At 36.4% G+C, this 7024-nt stretch overlaps 1 pseudogene; it reads left to right on the top strand.

The window, feature by feature from the left end:
* Positions 1-5284: 5284 nt before the first annotated feature.
* On the top strand, positions 5285-6346 carry LOC148776883 (olfactory receptor 4K1-like; annotated as a pseudogene).
* The last annotated feature ends 678 nt before the right edge of the window (positions 6347-7024 follow it).

Raw genomic sequence — 7024 nt, 5'->3', positions numbered from 1 at the left:
GAAAAAAGTTGCTTAACAGAAAATAGAAAGCCTGCAATTGTCATCACATTGGGTTCAGTATTTTAATTATATTTTAAAACATAACTTAGTGACTGTGTGTTTAGATATTAACTCTGCATGATAAATCAGAGCCAGCTGAGTCTTAGATATAGACAGTCTTTTAGAACCATGATACTAATTATTAGCTAAGAATTCTTGGAACTTTAGAGTTCAGGTCAAATTCATTTGTACAATATCAAACATGGTAATGTTCCTTTAACATGACTTTTTTTTTTTAAACGAATTTTATATAGTGCCAAAACATTTTAAATATGTAATAAACATTAATGCATTCATGATATTGTTCGTAGTATTTTTTTCCCTTTTAACTCTGACTCGCAGGTGAAAATGGAGAGTTGCCAATAGTACCCTTGAAAAACTGTCATTTAGCTGCTCTGATCCTCAATAGTCAAATACTGAGGTAGAGGAGGAGTAGGTGACACAAGGAAAAATGGAGGTGAGGGAGAACAGTAGGAGAAAGAGGGAAATTAGAATTTGTGAGTGGTCATTTGATTTGGCCAGTTCCTTGTACTACCAGAGACACGTTCTTCCACTTTCTAATCATTGTTGGGTCTACTTGGGATTTTAGTGATTGGGCACAACCTGTCACATTGAGTTTGATAAAAAAATTCAGAAGTCAAAAAGTTAAAAAAATAGTTGGCAAATATGACTGCGTTAATTCCCACAAAAGTTTTAGTTTCTTTTTTTTTAAAATTCTATCACAAATAAAGTCAAAAGAAAAATTAGGTGACAAGCAGTATTATCTACAGGGGTAATATCTTTAATTTGTAAAGAGGTTTTATAAGTCAGTAAGCAAATACCCATGGCATCCAGTCCCGTCACTTCATGGCAAATAGATGGGGAAACAATGGAAACAGTGAGAGACTCTATATTTTTGGACTCCAAAATCACTGCAGATGGTGACTACAGCCATAAAATTAAAGGACACTTACTCCTTGGAAGAAAAGTTATGACCAACCTAAATAGCATTTTAAAAAGCAGAGATGTTCCTTTACCAACAAAGGTCCATCTAGTCAAACGTATGGTTTTTCCAGTAGTCATGTATGGATGTGAGAGTTGGACTATAAAGAAAACTGAGTGCCGAAAAATTTATGCTTTTGAACTGTGGTGTTGGAGAACACTCTTGTGTCCCATAGACTGCAAGGAGATCCAACCAGTCTATCCTAAAGGTTATCAGTCCTGAATATTCATTAGAAGGACTGACGCTGAAGCTGAAACTACAATACTTTGGCCACTTGATGTGAAGAACTGACTCATTTGAAAAGACCCTGATGCTGGGAAAGATTGAAGGCAGGAGAAAAAGGGGACAATGGAGGATGAGATGCTTGGGTGGCATCACCAACGTGATGGACATGAGTTTGTGTAGGCTCCAGGAGTTGGTGATGGACAGGGAAGCCTGGGGTGCTACAGTCCATCAGGTCGCAAAGAGTCAGACACGACTGGGTGACTGAGCTGAACTGAAGCAAACACCCTTAAGGTATCTGCCTGCTTTATTTTAAAGGTTGGCATGACTTATGGTTTTATTTTATTTTTAAAGATCAAACTGGAGGAATCGATTTGAAAAAGTCAATGTTAAAAGTTCAGATGATCAGAAGATCTTGAAACATTTGAGGAGAAAAATGATGACGGTTTAGACAGGGGAGTTAAAATGAATATAATGAATATAATTTAATAAATGGAATATTTTGGAAGAATACAAAGTAGTATATAGAAAAAGACTGAGGAAAAAGAAGGTACTAAGTTTCTGGCTGAAAATGCTGAGGCAAAAGAAATGCCATTAGCTGGGGATGGGGAATAGGTTTGGAAACAGAAGAATTGAAATATCTGTGAAATATTAAAGAGAAAGATATCAAGAAGGAAGCTGGTCTATCAATAGAGAATTCAGAGAAACCTGGGCTTCTTTATTGGCTCACCAAGTTTCCCTTTCTTGCTGTCACCTGCTCTTCTCTGTAGACTTCAGTCCTTTCACTGCTCTGAGACCTCTTTCCACAATATCCAAAAGCAAACTACTTGTGTATCTAAGCAGTTTTACCCACTGTATGCCCAAATGACTTTCTTTTTGATTCTGATGTTCGGTTAAGTAATGAGCAAAGACAATGAAAATATTGGATTTTGAGGGGTAGCTTATTATAAGATATGGAGTTCCAAAAACTTCATCATAGATATTTCCATAAAAAGATAAAAGCAAAGGATTAAAGAAAAGATTCTAATTATCTTAGGCCCATTGGAGACTGATACTTCTTATGATACATATTCCTGCTCTGGGCATTTAGGCTGGTGTTTATTGTCTTTGCCACTTTAGACAAAGGCACATGGAGGGAGACAGCTTGTTAAACAAGAGTAACTGCTGTTGCAGACTCCTAGGTCACTACATTTCCCTCTTGTGATATGTACTTTGCTTTCAATTATAGACAAATAAACGCTTTTATCATCTTGTTTTTGAGAAAAACAACTTGAAGTATGTTAATAATTCCCACAGCAAGATGACCTCACTAAAGGAAGTTTTTTTTAATGGGCTATTGCAGTCCATGGGATTGGTTATCTGAGATTTGGGGGCATGTAGTATGGTATTCAAACATTGTCTTATGGGCTCTTGTGACTCAATCTTTTCTTTTTTTTTTTAAAAAAGCCAATAGGTTTTGGAGGTTTCTTTTCTTCAACCTATTATTGCTCCCCTGTGATTTCGCTCAAAACTGTTATGTGGAATTTAATCACATGAAGCAAAAAATTAAATATAGATACTAGCATTCAGAGTTAAAGGGATTCTGGGCTAAAGTATTTATAGAATTGAGATGACAAGATTCTGTAATAGCCTATATGGGACAAGAATATGAAAAAAAATGAATATATGTATATGTAGAATTGAATCACTTTGCTATACACCTGAATATTGTAAGTCAACTATACTCCAATATAAAAGAATTAAATTAAAAAAAGAGCTTGGAGTTTGTATATGAGATTCTAAAATCTGAAATAAAACATTAGACTTATTTGATTATTGTCACTGCTAACACGTCGATGCTTACCAGGTGAAGGTAAGCATATAGCTAAATTATTTTGAAAAAATAGATATGGTGATAGAGAATAGAATCGGGCAAAAAATTGTCATTTTAATAACTCAATAGATTTTGCATTTATCACTTCGAAAACTCTTGTCAAGCCTTGTATATACATTGATACACTATAGGAAGATGTTTTAAAAGGCATAAGATTCTATGAGTAACACAAAAAAGTAATTAGTAATTTTTATATTTTAAAATGCGGATGTGGATGTCTTACCTTTAATAAATAATACAATATATCTCATGCAGCTGTCATTGAATGTGACTACAGACACAGAAAAATTTTCCCAGTTTCTGAGATCTGGCCATAAGCTTCATTTCAAGGGTTCTTACAAGAAATCACAGATCATTTCAATTTTATTTTGAATGACACAATTATCACCACACATTTAAATAAAAATATAAATTGCTTTTCAAATTCTGTATACAGAAGTATATGTATAGAATTTGGAATGCAATTTTATATCTATATTTCTTTTTAGAAAACAAGAAAGACTAGGTTTTTAGTGTGTGTCCATATTTTAAGACTGAATTCCGTTCCGTTTAGTCGCTCAGTCGTGTCTGACTCTTTGCGACCCCGTGGACTGTAGCCTACCAGGCTTCTCCGTCCATGGGATTCTCCAGGCAAGAATACTGGAGTGGGTTACCATTTCCTTCTCCAGGGGATCTTCCCGACCCAGGGATCGAACCGGGGTCTCCCGCATTGGAGGCAGACGCTTTAACCTCTGAGCCACCAGTGAAGCCCAATTAAGAGACTGAATTAACAGCTTTCTAAAATTGTTTAAGCCTATGAGGCAGATTATTGTTCAAAAAAGTCGATTATGCCAATTTCATAGTAAGGTTAAAAGCTAAGTTTCCATTATGTAGTTTCTAATAAACCAGCCAAAATTATACTGATGTTTTTCAAGAGAATGCTTATTTCACATAAACAATTTATTGCACGTTTCCTATTCCTTTTGTCTGAAGTAGATTTCCTCAAGGCTTGCTCTTCATTTTCTTTAGTTGCTGCTGAAATGTAACCTACCCAGAGAGGCTTTTATGATCACTTGGTTAGTCCATATTCCTTTGCCCTGCTTTATTTTCTCTGAAGCACTTATCACTAAATGACATAATATATATTTTGTCTCCATTGCCTCTGCCAGTCCCACCATTTCTTTAGGATATAACCAAATGAAGGTGGGGCACATTTCCCCTCCTTTTTTTCGCATTGCTTTGGCTCCAGATTCCATAAGGTTGAATGGTGCAGAGCAGGCAATTTGTATTATTTGTTGAGTTAATATATAAATTATGTTTTCAGTTGACTTTGGAAAAACACTTTTGTTATTGTGAAAAACTCATCAGAGAAAGAAGAGATTAAAAAATGACCAGCAAACATAAGTGGTACAAATATGTTTAAAGAACAAACATATCACAGTAATTAAATTACATTCAGTTCCATCTTTGAAGTGCTTTGAAGGTCTCATTAAATAATATTATATTCAACTGTTGTGAAAAGGAGATCATATGGAGAGAAATAAAGAGTGATTGAAAAGAACATATGCTTCTGAGGTTCTCGGAAAACATTTTAACTACTAAATCATATAAAACTCAAATTGTTTTAATATAGAAAAGTGAAAGTAATTTGTCACTCATAGTAGCTTAACTTACAAATTAATTTCTCTCTCTTATTATCACTGCAGATTTTCTCAAATGCATGGACACATCTCACTTATTTCTCCAATGTCATTGCTAAAGTAACTGGTCTGATTTTCATCTCTTTGCACTTGGCCTAAATTTCTTGTCCCTCCAAGATTCTGTAAAAGGCATCAGATTCATCTTTTGAATTTGTAATCTGAATGTGTAAGTATGGTACATGGGACTTTCAAAGTGCTATTGAGATCTTGCACACTTCTATAAAAAGTGTATTGGTATATAATATCAAATCAAATTTTCCCTTCCTTCCATATTGACAACTATTAATTGGGTAAATCTTTATCCATCTTTTATCTAGCCAATCCATAAATGCAAAAGTAAATGACAATTTGTATAGTTATGTAACACAAGAAAAATATAAATTCCTGGAAATAATAATAATACCCTTATCTGTTATTTTTTTAAATAAATTTTTTTTTCCCTTTAATAACTTGAGCAGCCCGGATTCAGTTAATGGATGGATCAATAAGTCAGTGGTTACTGAATTCATTTTGTTGGGCCTGTCTGCTGCTGCTGCTGCTAAGTCACTTCAGTCGTATCCGACTCTGTGTGACCCCATAGACGGAAGCCCACCAGGCTCCCCCGTCCCTGGGATTCTCCAGGCAAGAACACTGGAGTGGGTTGCCATTTCCTTCTCCTGTCTAGCTCTCGGGAACTCCAGCTCTTCCTTTTCTTTGTCTTCTCTGTGTTTTATGGTGCTGCAGTGTTGGGAAACATTCTTATCATTCTCACAGTGATTACAGACTCTCGATTGCATTCTCCAATGAACTTTTTTCTTAGCAATCTCTCCTTCATTGATGTCTGTCAGGCTACATTTGCCACTCCCAAGGTGATTGCAGATTTCCTCAGTGAACACAAGACCATCACTTTCAAGGGATGCATGTCACAGATTTTTTTCTTGCATGTTTTTGGGGGCAGTGAGATGGTACTTCTTGTTGCCATGGCCTATGATAGATATATCGCTATATGCAAACCTCTACATTACATGACCATCCTGAGCCGAAGACTGTGCACTGTCCTGGTGGGGGTCTCCTGGGCCATTGGCATCTTGCTTGCACTCAGCCAGTCACCTGGTATTCACAATAGATCTTCCTTTCTGTGGACCCAACAAGGTAGACAATTTCTTTTGTGATCTCCCCCTCATGATTAAACTTGCCTGCTTGGACACCTATGTTTTAGAGATCCTGGTGCTCCCAAGTAGTGGCCTGTTGTCACTTATCTGTTTTCTCCTTTTGCTCATTTCTTACACTATCATCCTTGCTACTGTCCATCGCCAAGCCTCTGGTGGGACATCCAGGGCACTTTCCACTCTGTCTGCCCACATTACTGTTGTAGTTCTGTTCTTTGGCCCATTAATCTTTATCTACATTTGGCCCTTTGAAAGCTTCACAGTTGATAAATTTATCTCTGTGTATTTTACTGTATTCACTACTCTTCTTAACCCTATGATTTACACCCTAAGGAATAAAGATGTAAAGGAAGCCATGAAGAAACTAAGGAACCAACATGTGGATTCCAAGGAAGCCTTTTAGACAACTGTGATGAAGCAACACAAGTCCTTTCTTCTTGTTCTTTGTAATGCCCATGTGTAGTTGTTATCACTGTGTTTCTATCATAATTAGTCTTTCCGGTTATAGGACCTGATTTGTCACTCTAAAGTTGGCAAATGCAATGCAGAACCGCATATTATGTTACCAGTTTTGATATTCTGTGGCTCACTTCATCTTCCCTGAAAGGGTAACTGTGCTGTGCTGTGCTTAGTTGCTCAGTCGTATCTGACTCTGGGACCCCATGGAGCCTGCCAGGCTCCTCTGATTCTCCAGGCCAGAATACTGGAGTGGGTTGCTATGCCCATCTTCAGGGGATCTTCCCAGCCCAGGTATTGAACCCAGGTCTCCCACATTGCAGGCAGATTCTTTACTGTCTGAGACACAAGGGAAGCCCCCAAACAGTAGCTACATATATTAAAATTTATAATGTCCCTTATATAAGTCTTGTTAAAAAATCTTGCAACCTTTTAAGGATATCTCCATATTAAATCAGATTAGCAAACACATCTAACTTGACTGGAGTAGCATAGAAAGCAATTTAGTGCTAAAAATAGAAACTGCTTTGACATTATAAGCTAAATGAAAATTGCTTTCATAAGTTATAGTTCATAATTATTTCAGCTAATAACTTGATTCCTATAAGTAGTTGCAAATATTCCA

Source organism: Moschus berezovskii, chromosome 9 (genome assembly GCF_049115385.1).
Source record: "Moschus berezovskii isolate FMDL1 chromosome 9, NW_MosBer_1.0, whole genome shotgun sequence".
Taxonomy (NCBI): domain Eukaryota; kingdom Metazoa; phylum Chordata; class Mammalia; order Artiodactyla; family Moschidae; genus Moschus; species Moschus berezovskii.
This window is presented reverse-complemented; position numbering and strand designations above follow the sequence as displayed.